The 16,140-nt window shown below is 41.7% G+C and overlaps 1 protein-coding gene across 6 annotated transcripts in view; it reads right to left on the reverse strand.

The window, feature by feature from the left end:
• NCOA2 (nuclear receptor coactivator 2) overlaps positions 1–15,290 on the reverse strand; it is a 170,054-nt gene extending 154,764 nt beyond the window's left edge. For 4 of the 6 annotated variants that reach the window (XM_054984490.1, XM_054984488.1, XM_054984489.1 and 1 more), the window contains exons 1-2: positions 15,155–15,290; positions 3,981–4,060 (exon numbers count right to left, since the gene is read on the reverse strand). The gene's annotated coding sequence lies outside the window, so the exon portion shown is untranslated. Of the gene's footprint in view, positions 1–3,980; positions 4,061–9,239; positions 9,312–15,154 lie in introns of those variants that run through there. The other 2 variants (XM_054984487.1, XM_054984486.1) reach the window with 2 other exon arrangements.
• Positions 15,291–16,140: the final 850 nt, after the last annotated feature.

The raw sequence follows: 16,140 nt of genomic DNA on the forward strand, positions 1-16,140 counted from the left end.
TCTAACATTCTGACCATTCATTACACAGTAAATGGCATCAGGTGGCTCTCATGAAACTTTGCAATAGGGAAAAAACTTATGCCATAATACCTTTGTTAGCTCATAATCTAGAAAAAGTTAATCACACCTGTCTCATCAAACTAAACAGGGCATGTTAGTCACAACTATTTCTGCTCTATTGATTTCAACAGGTTGTTGTCAGGATAATATGGTGACTAGAAGAATGATGTAAGCTACTTTGAGTCTCCATTACGGAGAAAGTATATAAATGAAGTAAATTAATAAATATAGATGAAGATGAAGTAGGGATTCCAGTTCCCCTGGTGGAGACAGAGTATCCCCTTCTCCCACCCTCTGCCCCCGCTTCCTCTCACCTGGCTGGCAGCGGGAGCAAGGTAGGGGAAACAGGGTTCCCAGCCTCACTCCTGGGGCAGTGTGACAACTTCACTCGGGCCCCCCATCCCTCCTGCCTCCCCCTGCACCTGTGCGATGAGGTAAAGAGAAGGTGAGTGTCATGTCCCCCCCTCCCACCAGGAAGGTAAGGAAGGCAACCCTAAGATGGAGGGCAGATAAAATGAAGTTGTTACTGGGTTTGAAGGAAAGAAGGACGTAGAGAAAGGTGAGCAAATGGAGGCTGCCAGGAGGAGGGAAAGACGAAATGGGGATGGGGATACAGGGAAAGGTGAGGTGCCCCCCCCCCACACACACACAAGTCCTTGCAGGTTCCTCACTAAGCATCTGGGCCTGGGTCAGCCAGCCAGCACCATGCAACTGGACCACAGATGGGGGGCTGCCAGAGGAAAGGGGAAAGGGGAAGATGGGGAAGACAAAGGTAGGTGGGAAGGGGAAAGTGAGATGCCTTCTGATGTCCTTGTGAGTCCCCCCTTGTATTATTCTGTTATTCAAATTGAGTAGTTTGTTATTCTGACATAATATTGCAAGACAATACTTTTCATAATGTACAAGATAAATCACCTAGGGGTCTCCATATGCCCAAATGCTTAAGCAGCTACTCTTATTATCTTTAGTATTTGTACATCTTTATCTTTTACATTAATGATTAGATGGAGGGTAATCTTGTCAAAAAAATATTACGCCTACTACCCAGTTTTTATCTTGAAACATATTCAAGGTATCCAATGTAATCTACACAATTTCGCTCTTCTGTATTGTGTCTTAGATTGGATTCAAGTTTGCTGCACAGTTACAAAAACTAGCTATTATATTATGTCTGGGCCAGCAGATCTTCTGTAAACTTAAAAGAAAATAGTGTGAGCAGATTGTATAATCCATGCTGATTTCCACAGATTTTAGCATGCTATTACTAGGTTCTGTCAAAGAATGTTTACACCTTACATAGGCAACGCAATCCTTCCAACAATTATACTGAACAGAAGTCTCACAAACTGTTCTTTAGCAAGTTCCTTCAAGGTATTCTGTTACTGTATTTTGCATCCTTGCAGCCATCCCATGTACCTATTCATAAATTTATTTTAGCAAAAGCCATACAGTTATTCCACAATTCCAGATACCTTTATAATTTTACCTCTCTTGTGTGTCTTACTGCAAGAAATGTGTGGATTGTGCATGGTCCAAGTGCACAAATCCAGAATGAATTTACCTTTACCTTATAAACTGCAAAATGAATTGTTGCCCTGAGGATTTTATTGGTGGACATGAACAACCCTGGAGTCTTTAAAGGGTTCCATTTGCTCCTAATCCAAGTGACTATATTTACATATTTTTATAACAGAGATTCTCCTCACTTTGATTACATTGTGAATAAACTTCACGCTCAAAGAAGACATTGAAAAAAAGTTTCCACCAACTACAGCTGAATCTCCAGACCAGACTGTCAGCTTCCTTAACTAAACCATTCATATCAACCAAACCCATTCACATGTAGAGCTTGGGGGTGGGGGAGGTCCCAGACTACGTTCTACACATTGTTCAGAGCATGCAATTCAAAATGTTTACCCTAAATAAAGTACTGTGCTTTTAAAAGTAAGCTGCAAACTCCATTAACAAAATTAAACCCTGCAAGCAAGCTGTCTATGTGATATTTAAGTTCTTTATGGAAGTAATTTTTGTAACAAGAATTGTTCATGGTAGTTTAGCACTCTTAGATGACAACTAAGTACTCATAATCTACATCAAAACATAATGAATTAAAATCTGTTTTTCTACATAAGAAAAATATTTGAAATATTGGTCACAGCCAAGTTTGAATATGACTAGAAGATTTTAATTATATTTCATATAATCATATAATATATTATTTAGTTGCAGAACCAGTAGGTCCCTTTTCCCCACTAGGAAATGGCACTGCTATCGTCACAAAAGAAAATGGCGCCTGTCCCCTGCATTAGCCCTTCCCACTGCAGAACACCATATTGCATCCCACACCATTCCAGAAGGTCCCTCAGGTCTCCAAGATGCTTTTCAGGGAATTCAGAAGATGGCAGCAGAAGAGGAGAAATGGGATAGATCTGTTCTGGGTGTGGAGTTCTGCTTGTGGGTCTTTGGATCAAAACCAATGTTTTAATTGTCGGAGCTACCAGTCTGCATATTAAACTTTTCCAGAAAATGCATGATTTGTCACATGGTAACCTTCATTTTACACTCAATCATTTAAACTGCTCTTTAAAATTGCCTTGATTTAAATCAATGCATTTTTTTCAGTTAGCAAGTTTTCTGTTAACAAATCCCAAGATTAATGGCAAGATCTGACTTGGTCTATATAACTTCGCAAGTGACTATTGTCTACTCAGCCTCATGTACATAAGGAAACACTTAATTATTGCAGGAAGGATTAAGGGGGGGGGGAGAATCAAGAGCAGCCAATCTAATTTCTTTAACATTTATTTATGTGGCTCGTTATTTTGGAGAACATAATTATTCTCTGTTCTATGGCTCCTGGGCCACAGAATACAAATAAGACATTCACAACAAAATTAATTGCTTTATGAAACTTCCACCCAAAGCTTTTGGTTTTACTTCCATTGGCTAAATTTGAAACTTGTCCTATACAAGCATAGGGGCTGTTCTTTTTGAGGGGAAGGGCATTTTCACCAATTAGTCTTTTAAATGCAGCTTTCTGTGTGACATACGATATAATTCCTGAGAGTCTCTTTTTGCCCAAAGGAGGCATTTCAGGGAAGGCAGGGAGGCAGGAAAGAAAGCTTCTATAAGCAGAGCTGCACTTGCAGTTCTGAGATCTAGTACTGAATTTCCAACCTAGATCTCAATATAAAGTGATCTGGAAAAAAAAGTTTCATAATATTATTTTTGTGACTTGCCATCTCTATGCTTTTTTGCTTTTCAGTTCTAAACTATGCCCTCAATGGTTATAATGGGAAAATCCTAGTGGGACAGTACATATAGATAAGAAAGCATAACTAGTAAAAATGAAATTTCAGGGTTTTAAAAGTTCTGAGAAACAATACACAAAAATAGCCCTGAACACTTAATAGTAATATGCTCTGAAGAGCTATCTTCAATGAGTATGCACAGTGAAATCTGGCAGTAACTCTATGTCATATTATAAACCTTTTTAGAGATTCCTCTCATTTTCAAAAGTATTTTGCCATGCAAAATTAGGGAAAGGAGCGCTGCTATGTGCAAAACACAAGCCCACTTGGGCACATGATGTTTTATTGTCACAGAAACCAAAAGCAATTCATATGTCAAAACCTGAATTTCCTGACACAATGAGCGTAACTGTGCAATGGCTCTCTGGTAATCTACAAAGACACAGTTATATGCTACATCAGCTCAAGCTATTCCTCATTCTTTTGCTCTGGTGTAACATTACCTAACATGTTTTAGCTAATCCATTACTTGAATTTGGTAGAATTCCAATTAGAGAGGACCTAGTATGAATAGAGAACCACTGTCTTAGATCTGTGCAACATACAAACTGAAAACCACATTTTTTATTTATAGGGTTATTAAACATGCATTATTTGAATATAACTTACCAAGAGTCAGTGAGGCAGTCAAATCAGTACTACAGGTTATGTGTCTGAAAGCTTCACTATTCAAATACATCTCAAGCCAGCTATAACAAAAATTAAATAAATATTATTTTAAAATATTATTTATGGTAGCACCACCATTTAAGTATTTCCCACCTCATTATATAACAATGCTCTTTACTATTTTTCTCTAAGCATTTCTAAATAATGGATGGCTGATGAAGCAGAGCCTGAGATAACAGCCTTAGTGGATGAACAAGAATGCTTCAAGTACCCTGGTCTCAGGACAACGAGGCTTCAGCTTTCAAAACCTTTAATCAGGCCCAGAAACCAAGTGGAAACCCATTCGACTCAAGACCAGTGTAATAGGTCCCCTATTCACACACACACACCCCAGCAATTTGGCTGCTGCATTTTTCATCCATTGCAATTTCCAAACCATCATTGAGTAGGCTTGCTGGCAGATGGGCTTTGGCTCAGTGGCGTAGCATCTGCTTTTTAATTAGAAGGTCCTAGTTTCAATCCCTAGCCCTTCCAGTTTATGTAAAAGACCTTTACTGGAAACCCTGGAGAGCTGGTACCAGTCAGAGTAAACACTACTGACCTTAATAGACCTATGGTCTGCTTCAGTATAAGGCAGCTTCATGGGTTCATATGACCCATGTGAAACACATCCTAGCAGTCCATCCTGGATATGATTAGAGAAACTGTGACAAATGTTGCTGCTGAAAGAAAGGCCAAAACTGACTTAACAGTCAAAACTGGCAAAAGTACTACTAAGAAGATTGCTCTTTATCTGCAGACCTGGATCTAATAGCACCCACAGGCAGCAGATCTGCTCATTCATAGGGAATACAAGCCCATCCAGAACTATTTGATATCACAAGCCCTGTTAGTTATACTACTGATCAACAGCAATTTGGACTGAGCTTCTCAGTCTTCATCCTGACTTTTAACCACCACCAGGCAATGGCTCAGAACTCAGATGAAAAGGAGAAAATAGAATGTGTGTGTCGGGGGAGGGTGTCATTCATGTACTGATGACATCACACTCCCCCTGGATATTCACTCAGTGGCTTCATGCATATGTTAAAAAGCATAGGCAAGTATTAGCCACAGCTGTGCCTGTGCCAGTCATCTCCCAGCACTACTTTCTTGTACAGTTGGCCAGACAAATCCAGATCTACCACAGCATGATCTCCCCAATCCCTATCAATCAATTCAGATGGAACCACGGTCCAGATGAATACAAAATTAAAAGGAAACTCCTCATATAAATCCATCCAGAAAGTCATTTAACATTTAGGTGATTGCAATATGAGACACCAAAACAGCTTATTCTTATCTTGTTTTTCACAACAAGGGACAATGAAATGGCTTCCTAACAAACCCCATGCAATATTCCATAGTAAAAGGAATATCAGACTATAGTAAGTAAATGACTGAATACACCATCTAACCCTCATGCATATTTATTCAGCAAGTCCCAGTGAAGTTAATGGGGCTTACTCCCCATTGACTTCCCTAGGCCTGACATATACTGGGGAATGAGATGACCGAGAACTGAAGTAGAAGAATGGACTGCACTAATTCAGATGAAGAATCATATTTTAGTATAATCCTATACATTAAAAAGTCCCTACCATCAAGAAAATCAACATAGCAAGGAAAATAGAAATTTTTTTGCTTGCTGTGATAGTTTTCTATTTTCCTGGAAACATTTTGCAAAGGAGCATCCTGATAGGAACTATATCACCTGCAGCCTTCAGGGGAACAATCCATTCTACCACCTCATTCCAATGAAGGTGTGAACAAGACATCTGTTCAGAAGTTCAGTAATTCTTACGAACACAAATGCTGTCCATTTTCAAAAGACCTAGTCTACACATTCATCAGAACTAGGAGGTAAAATGGGCAGTTCTACAGAAGCACGTGGGTGTGGTCACCTTTTTGATGCAGGGGAAGTTCTGAACGTATGATCCCTTGCCTGGTGTCCTGTCTACCAACTCAACTCTCTGCTACAACATTATAGCCATTGTATTATCCTGCATACGTAGACCAAGCCATAAAAACAACGTACTTCAAAATTCTACAGAGCTCTTCCACAAGCAAAAATACAATGGGATGAGAGTTCTGAGCAGTCAATGGCACCAATATAACTGGGGAAGGCCTGGCTTATACAGGACTTCCAGAGGGAAATTGCAAGTGTGCCAATCCAAATGTTTCAGTTACACTAGACAAAAAAAGTAAGTGAAAGTAATTTTAAAGAGTAAAAACCATATGGTAGCAACCACTATATAAAGAATCATTCAACTGATAAAATTTCCATTCCCTTACATACACAAAAGTGATAACACTACAGTAATACTTGTAAAAATGGCATTTGGGATACTTATATACCCCACCTTTTCCTGACACAGGCCCCAAGGTGGGTGTCAAGACCTGCCATGGCCCACTCTCAATATGGCAGAAGACTCCTTAGAAGGAAAGGAAGACTCCTAGAGGGAAGAGGAACTCCTGTGACCTGGCCTGAGGCTTTACAAACCCTGGAAACTCCAAGAGAGAGACCCCTACCAACTCTCCAATAACAGACTCCCATTCAAGATCCCATGAAGCAGGTATACCATGAAGCCCCAAAGTGGAATTGCCTCCCAGAGTCTCTTCCTGGAGAACAAAAAATTCAAGAAAGCCAGATCTCAAGCAGGAATGTTTTGGGACTGTCTCTAATTGCCTGTGAAAAAATCCATTTATCATTCATAATGTATCAGGGGTCAAGCTAATTTAAATAAACCTGTTTAGAACAGACTGGTGAAGTCCTAACCGATGTGGAAGGTATGAAGCCAGAAGTACCGCTGACCAAGTCTGAAGCTGGGGAAGACTTGCCACAAGTTTTGGTAGGCCACGTGCCAGCAACAACTTGCAGTTAGGATCGTTTATTAGAACTACAAGTGAATAAATAAAAACATGTATTTGCCTAATTACTTATTTTTTAAAAGTCTTAAATATAAAAACAGAGTGGTAAAAACTGAGATGGGCAAGAAAACTTGGCAAGTATCTTGAAGTGTTTATTGATGAGGGGGATCCACCTAAGCCAGTCACTTATTAGGGGCATGATGAGGAGGTCATGGTGCAGGATGGCCTGTTGGTGCCAAATAGCATTCAGCTGAACTCTAGCTGATGGATGACTTAGGGAAGGGAGGAATGATGCACAATTCTGAGCAAGAAATTTTTAAAAGCCTTAAACATCTGAGACCAACCTATCTTAAGGTTGCTCAATGAACTGAAATAAAGATATTGACCAACATGAGGGGCCACTATACCATGTAGGACCGCCCCCCCCCCCCCAGATCCCCAGGACCTGATTTTGCATCTTCCACTATCACCCTTTGAGTACAATCTGCAGCACTGAACTAAAGGCATTTTAATAGTGCTCTACCTCATCCTAACTCCTCTTCTTGGTGCTTTAGCGTACTGCTGTGGTCTGCAGTGTGGAAAGCTAAAATATATAACATAAGTAGTGGGTAGACATTTCCTTATCCATATGGATACAAAGATCATCTACTAGTGCTATTAAAGCAATCTCTGTCCCAAAGCCATATTCATTAGCCTATCAAGGAACTTTATTCCCAAGAAAGAATTTTAAACGTGTTTTGCTCTATGACAGCGTGCTTTGTGGTAGTCATTCACACATACAAAAACACAGCTTAACATAAATTAAGTCAGCTAACTAACTCTTTATAGATCAAAAGAATTAGGAACAAAAGCAGGAAAGAAGAAACATGAAAATGCCATATTAGGAAGATTTCAGACTCTGGACAAAGTTGTGAAATAAGACTGATATTTGTGTACACTTATGAACTTTCAAGTCCACACAAGTAGAGGTTCCAGATGTTAGGACTTTAAAATCTCTCCTGTTAAGACCTTTAAAAAACCCATCATGTTAACCACCAGCCTGTACATGGATATAGTATAAAAGTTACAAAGACTTTAAGCACCAGAAAGTAATATTTAGTACTCTGACTAGGAGCATGGGATTTTCTGGTCCTGCCAGAAAGATTTCCTGCTACTACAATACCCTACCTATATATTTCTAGCTCGAACATGTAATTTGCATCCACCACTGAAACATCATGAATGCTCTGCAGGCAGAACTAAGTCAGGCAGATGGAGAGGTAGTAAACAGCTACTATGCATACCACTACCCTCCCTTCTCTCCATCACAATCCTGCATAGGCTGAAGACAAAGAAAGAAAGAAAGAAAGAAAGAAAGAAAGAAAGAAAGAAAGAAAGAAAGAAAGAAAGAAAGAAAGAAAGAAAGAAAGAAAGAAAGAAAGAAAGAAAGAAAGAAAGAAAGAAAGAAAGAAAGAAAGAAAGAAAGAAAGAAAGAAAGGCACATGCATGCTCCCACAGAACCTTAGCAGCAACAAGGTCCTCTGACTGGGGTTTTGTTTGGGAAACCACAAGATAAGCAAGAAAGGCTGCATGTCTAGGCTACAGATTTTATATTAGAAAAAGTAATGGTACTGCAATGGGGGAAACACTGCCACAAGCTTCATAGCAGATTATTAGCAAATATGTCCAACAGATTAAAACCTAGGTTTTGATAGTATTACATAATTTTTCCTATTATCTAAATACCCAGACAACATTATAACTGAATATTAAAGTACGATGTGAAGAGAAACTCAAAGATGAAAACAAAAGTATTACAGAGAAAAAACAAAATTTTACCTCCACAATCTTCAATCTATACGAAAGGAACCTATCACTACTAGATTCCAGCTGCACTTAGTATTTTTCCCCACTAACTCATCTTTAAAGTTTGTAATCAATTTGGGACATTCAAGGTCACCCTCCTACCCATCTACAGACCTTTAGAATACTTAATGAGCACCTTAAATGTCATCATCAACAATGAGTTAAATGTACCTGACAAGCTAAATAGGTTTATCTCTTAAAAGGTGATAGATTAACAGCACTAAATCAAAAATGTGGCTGCTATCCCAAAGACATCATTGTCATTGATGTCAGTTGGACACAATGATAAACGCATGAATATTAGGAAGTCTCTTGATCCCAGGTTTCATACATTAAAAAGGGAAAGCTGCATACTGAGGAGTCTCACTGCTCTCTTTTGCAGGGTATAAGTTAAAAATCTCAACAGCAACCATTTTTTTCACACCCAGCTACACCAAACCATGACCCAATTATTGTGACAGTTCAATGTCCCAATTATATTACTGCAGGACCAGCAGATCTTACCCTAAAAATGTTTTAAGTCCATTCTTTACTGAGGTCTTCTTATGGGAAAACCTTTACCCACTAAAACATCCATTTGCAACAATATGCGCCCAAGACAGTTCCATCTGCTTCCTCCAAACAGTCGGTCTTCACCATAGAACAAGATGTAGTATACTAGTGGATTTCAACCACTGTGACAGCATGAAACTTACTGAAATGCAAACATGTGTCAGGAAGAAGTGAAGCCAGAGTAACAATATCGTTATTTGGGAGAGCGCTTTGTGCCACAAGCATACACACAGCATTACCAAACTAACTGGTGAAGGCACTGGGCAAGGAGACAATTAAGAGTTGGGGGGGGGACCAGACGGAAGGGTCCTGTGCTTATTCCGTGCTTGACCCATAGACAAGGTGATTTACATGTAATTTGAACCACTAAATTATTGATTTACTTCATTTACATCCCACCTTTCTTCACAATGGAGATGCAAAGTAGCTAACATTGGTCTCCTCTCTTCCATTTTATCTTCACAACAAGCCTGAGAGGCAGGCTTAGAATGTGCGACAGCCTAAAGTCATTCAAGCATTGGGCTCCCACATGCTAGTCTGACACTACACCACATGTGAAATGGCTGAACAGTTCAGAGATGGATTATGTCCATTAATATCACAGTACTAATCACAAATTTCATTAGAAGAATAGTATAAGCCCTAATATTCAAACAAATGGAAGCCTTACATATACTTCAAGAGAATTAGAACTACACTCAGTGGACGATGATAAACAAACTACGTTTTGAAGAGACAAAGCAATCTGACAACCAGTAAGTTTATCTGAGTTTAAATTGAGTTAAAAGGGCTTTGAATCAGGATGTTTAAAGATGTTTATTGAAAGCTGTCTTAAGTTTTCCACTTAATACTTTTGCCAACCCTTAAAAAGACCATGTTCTCGTTCTATATATACACACAGAGATGGGAAAAATAAATTTTACACACTAAAATGAGTGTTTTCAATTGGAGCCACTACATTTTATTCCAATTATCCTTCAATCATGTGAATCCTCTGCTCATTATAGACAAACAATGAACTTACTTTCATTTAATGTCTGGGATCCCAAAAGTTTGATGTTCATAAGTACTTCTGCACACTGGGACTTTCCAATTTTTCATCTTTGAAGTCCGCAGCTCTCGTAGGCTGCTTCATAGTCGGGCACCATTCAAGAGGGCCAGAAATGGGGGGGTCCCCATGCAGAAGTTAAGATGAAGGGAAATTTGTTTAAGTTCCCGCAACCTCTCTCCAAACTGATATTCCAAACTTAGAAAAAACATAACACAATTTTACATTTCAAAGTTCACCATGTAATCTGAAACACTAAGCTATTGACTCTTTAGCTCATGGTGTGTTTGTGTAATGGATACGTTGTTAATAAGCCATTAATAATATAACTACTGATTAAACAAAGCCAATATGAAATATCCTATTTACCATATTAATAGCTTATTTAATATGTAGGAAAGATAACTGCTAAGAAATTCACTTGCACTGACCTATTAATGTGGTAATGTTCTAGAAAATTAATATCATGTGTGCATTATTAGTTTGCTGCTTTAAGCTTCATTATCATTACATCTTAAAGTCAAAAAATTCCTCTGTAAGATCGAAATCCCCAAGAGGAAAAATAGCTCAGTTTCCTATCTGAACGCATACAATGGAACCACAGCTGACAATGCAGATCTTTCTGGTTATCTCCATATGTTCAAGAAGTTCTTTCCCACCCCCAACAGCATTCCCTCCATACACTATACAAAATGATCAAATAACATTTTCAAAGAACAACCGAAGAGAATGAAACAGTGGTGTGCTGCCTTTCTAGCCCTATTAAAAATGTGAGGGCACATAACAACAATCATTTGCAATTTAATTATTTTTAGTATGGGTCTGATTAGGGAAGACTTTAGTAGCGTATGCACAGATACACAGAAAGAACAGTTAAGAGAAACATTCTTCACTGCTTAATACCACTTAATTTCAGTGTTATAGAAAATTTGTGATCTGTAACAAAACACATGTATATTTGAATCCTTGAAAAAGAAATACTAGAAAATCACCTCATCATGTATTATTAGTATTTCTTTTTAATGAAAGAACAAAGAAAGGAACACAATGAACTTGCCAAACAACAATCAGATTTTAGGTTTTGTTATGCTAAACTCTCAGTATCTGGAATAAAGCAATATGAAACAAAATTCATGTGTACAAGCTCAGGCCAATGTTATTTATTGTACAATGTACTAACAAGAAAATATTTAAGAACTCTCCTATTTTTCTCAGGCACAGCTCAGATCTTTAAAACGTCTTAATTGAATCCTCCCTGCTTGAGTTTTAGTTTAGCATAGGGAATGCAGCTTATGCCAACATGTCAGTGACATCATCAACAAAAGGAAAGAGCAGAAAACAGAGAGCAATGTAGTAGCAGCTGGCTTTCCAAATGACTTTCTTATTCCTACAGAGTAACCTGGACTCTTTACAGATGGAGAGGCTCACTGCTATTATGAAGTAAAATGCAGCAAAGCCAGTTAAGGCAATTTAATCATATTGCACCTAACAGTAAAACTTGCTCTTTTAATATACATTTTACAACATAGTGCAAGAGATGTGTCTGTCCTAAATTGATTGTACCAGTCCACTTCAGTATACTTACTTTAAACAAAGTTTGTTTCCAATCAAACATGTTGCCCCCATTATTATCCCAGTAGAAAGGGCCCTATTAACTCACCATATACATAGCTTGCAAACATCAGGATTATTCAAAATTTAAACAAAATTAGCACCAATTGTGGCAAGTTGTATTTTTTCATGCTACTCAAAGAAAAACTGGAGAGCCATTCACACAAAATCTAAATGTTTGTGTGCGGGGAAGATCATTTTTAAAAAAAAACCTAGTCACATTGCTAAGGTTGAAGAGCAATAATTTCTAAAGCAAACCACACTCAGTGGAATAGTATAGCTACTATCACAAGAAGTACAACCAACCAACAACATCAGATTTCTGATCACTAATGAAGTTTCATCTTGTTTGTCCTTGCCATCTATAAAGCCACACATATGGTGTGTGAAAAATTTAGTTGCAAAACTCAAGTTCCTGAACTGTGACATTGTTTCCAAAAATACAATGTTTTCTTTTTTAAGTAACTCAACAAGGAAATCCTACCAGGATTTCTCCTACCAGGAAATTTAAATTTTTCTTAACGACTAGATATTCCTCACTGTTATGGTAAATTCTGCATTTGAACTGAGGCAAAAACATAAACCATAACCCAACTGTTTACTGTGTACTGGCCATTTTTCAACACTTGCATACACCAGATGGGAGGGACACTGCTATTGGTTTTTACACCAAAAAGAAAGCCCTCAAAAAGATGATATCTCAGGCAGCAGCCTTCAATAGGGCCAAAGTAAATAGCCTCCACTTATTCAAATTATGAATGACCATTTACTTATACTACATACTTACACTGGTTTTGTAGTAGTTTTAATTTCATACCTTTCCCCAAAGAAACAGAAGTCTGAAGGGGCTAAGAATTTCTAACTCTTTTTAAAGAACCAAAATTCTCAGGATTCTCTGGTGAGACTAGGGAACTGTTAAACAGGCTTGTTTTAGCCAACAACTTTCCACACATCAGAAACCTGGTTGTTGTGGGTTTTCCGGGCTGTATTGCCGTGACTAAGAGATCTCTGTCTTTTGGTGCTACACCTCTGAAGATGCCAGCCACAGCTGCTGGCGAAACGTCAGGAACTACAATGCCAAGACCACGGCAATACAGCCCGGAAAACCCACAACAACCATCGTTCTCCGGCCGTGAAAGCCTTCGACAATACATCAGAAACCTGCATCCAACATATCCAATATGAACATTCTCAAAAGCTGACAGGAGCAGATCAAAATATTTTCCCAAAAGAGGGGACTGGCTATCCCCATCACCAAAATGTCCTGTTAAGTTATGAACCAGCAAAGTAGCTAGTTAAGTTTCTTCTATTCCCACCCCCTTTCTTCTTATCAACCTATTTCTGTCCACATTAAGAGTCCGCTTCACGACCCTCAGCACTAGATCGATGACAGAGCATATGGAAGAAGGGTCTAGATGAAAATACATATTACAGGAACAAAGTCAAAGTTGCCAAGACAACCAATAACCCTTGGATACCTTTGCAACAGTACTGTCGGCAAAACCCTGAACACAAGAGCGTCTGTCTGTAAAGAAAAGAAAACGCCATCACTGTGCAAGATAAAAATCACTGGCCTGGGGATGAAACCCCCTCCAGTTCAATCGCCAGCAGAAATCTCCGCTCGGCGAGGAGACAAGGGAGAAGAGGCAGGTTGTTTGTGTTTGATGCACACTGGCGCGCACCCTCCCCGACACAAGGGCAGCTCGGGGAGCAGGTGGAGAGGGGATTAGGCGCGCACCCTCGCTGGCACACTGGGGGAGGGAGGGAGGGAGGGAGGGAGGAGTGTGTCATTCGCCATCGACAATGGGGGGGAGGGAGAGGGAATCAGGCGCTTCTTCCCCACTCCCTTTGAGGAATCCCCCAGCCTCGCACAGAACAAAAAGGGAGTCCTATGCAGAAAGGATAGGGGGAGTCTCCCCCTCCCTTAAACCCACACACAGAAAGAGAGTTCCATCGATCTCTGAGCCTCGCCCCCGAGGAGTTACAAGGAAGAGGCTGCAACCCTGGCTCCCCGGGGACGGAGGCGCGCTGCAAACCCGCAGCCCGCCCACCCTGCTTCGGCGGCTTCCAGGCCATGGCCACCGTCGCCCCAAACGCCAGGCACCGGCCAAGCGAGCCCAGCAAGACTGCGAAGGCGCCGCCGGGCCGCCGCCGCCCCCTCCCCCCAGCCAGCCAGCCAGCCGGGCGCACGCAGCAGCAATGCGGCTCCCCAGGCTGCGCTCTCGTACCCAGCGGCGGGCAGGGCCTAGGCAAGGTCCTAGGAGGGGGGATTCCGAGGGCCGGTCCGCCGCGTCCCAAAGTTCGGAGAAGTTAAAGCCCCAACGGGGGGGAAGAGGCTGCAGCGAGCGCCGTCGCCGCCACCCTGGCCCGATTTCGGAGGCGATTGTCATTGAGGCGACAGCCCACCGCCGCCTCTCCGCACGCCAGTCTCCTTCCCGGGATCATCATTCCCCTCACGCCCGCCGGGGTGTCACCAGCCTGTCCCCAGAGGAAGCCAAACACCGTTCTCGCCTCGGGAGAGAGAGACCCTCTCTTCCCCTCCCCACTGCCGCCCCCCACCTCCGGTCCTCATTGTCAGAAAGGCAGCTGCCACCCCTGAAGTCCTTTCTACCGAGGAGCGGTCCTCCTCCCTGCTGAGACGGGAGGGGGGAGAAGGAACAGCAGCCAGCCTTCGCCATTAACACCCCCTTCCCCGCCAGCAACATTCAGCCCCCCCCCCTTTCTCTCGCTCTCTTGCCTAGGAGGCTTTTTTCTCACCCTCTACGGGACACCTTGAAGGGGGAAGGGGGGCAACTTTAAACAGCAGATTTTATCTACGCCCCCCTCCCATTTCCATTAAGCAACCACACGTCCACTAGTGATAAAAGAATTGTGGGCACTCAGACTGTCTGGCTGACACCCCCACCCTCCGCCGTCTCTACTCCTGAAAGTGGAGGGGGACCACAACTTGCTTCTTCTGCATGGGGGGGGGAGAGCGATGGGGAGCAGAGCACGCCAAGTCGACAGCCCCCCTTTTGCCTCGCCTGTGTGGCTCTCAAAACATCTGCTCTGAGCTCTCATCAGCCATCGCCAGCAGCACCACATACAACCCCGATTATTATACAACATACTACCGGGGAGGGACCCCTTCTCCTACACACTCCCAACCTGATCTGCGGAGTAAGGCCTAGTAGCTAGGCGAGGGGAGGACGTGGGCGCCTTCTTTTACCGAGGTCAGTAACGTCTCCGGCTCCTGTCGCCCAGGCTGCCGCCAGCGCTGACCTTCGCTTTGTAAGAGGAAGCTGGAGCTGCCGAGTCCTCCGCGGCCGCCATGTTCCCGTTTTAATAACTGGCTGCTTGTTTATTTCAATGGAGACCCTCCCACAGCTCACCCTCCTCCTTCTCCTCCTCCTCCCCGCGCTGCTACCCAGCGAGAGAGGAGGGACGGACGGGGAGGGCCGAGGCGCATAGACAGCGACGCCGCCACTGCCACTCCCTGCCTTCGCCAGGCGCAAAAGTGGCCTCAGAAGCGAGTCCTTTCCCTCTGACGGGAGGGAAAGAGGGAAGGGAGCTCGCGGCTGGCTGCTGCTGCGCCCCGTAGTGAAAAGGAAACTTCCTTCCCGGTCTCTGGCTGGAAAGGCTCCTTTTCTAGCTCTTAGCGAGAGGTGAAGAAAAACGAACCTAACAGAGCGTCAGCTTGAAGCCAGTAGAAAACCCACTTGTTATTTAAGAAAAAGAGAAAATCCAGTCGCTCGAATGGCACTCGCTTTCAGATAGTAGAATTGCAAGCGTGTTTTTTAAAAATACACAGTAAAAAGACTGGTGATTAAATACGGTGCCAGTTTATAGATCACACAGTGCAATTTTAAGAACACTTTCATGGGATTAAGCCTCATTGGATAGTCTTGAGTCGAATTCTAAGAAGACCTGTTTAGGATGGCAGTCATTGACAGAGAGATATTATTTTATACCAGAGAGTCGATTACTCATACAAAATAGAAAGTACCACATGTCTGACAAATGTTCAGAGATTCACCAGTAAAGAAAACAAATATGGCTTTCAATATATGGGTTGTTTTAGTGGTTACACTTCCTGGGCATGTAAATTTCTGGATGTATCTCTGATGTGTACACCAATACTCTCCACAAATGGGTAAAATTCTGTCCCTGGCTGTATCCCACATTCCATGTTATGTTCTTGGCATTGGGGGGAGG

The sequence above is a fragment of the Eublepharis macularius genome, chromosome 7 (assembly GCF_028583425.1).
Source record: "Eublepharis macularius isolate TG4126 chromosome 7, MPM_Emac_v1.0, whole genome shotgun sequence".
NCBI lineage: Eukaryota > Metazoa > Chordata > Lepidosauria > Squamata > Eublepharidae > Eublepharis > Eublepharis macularius.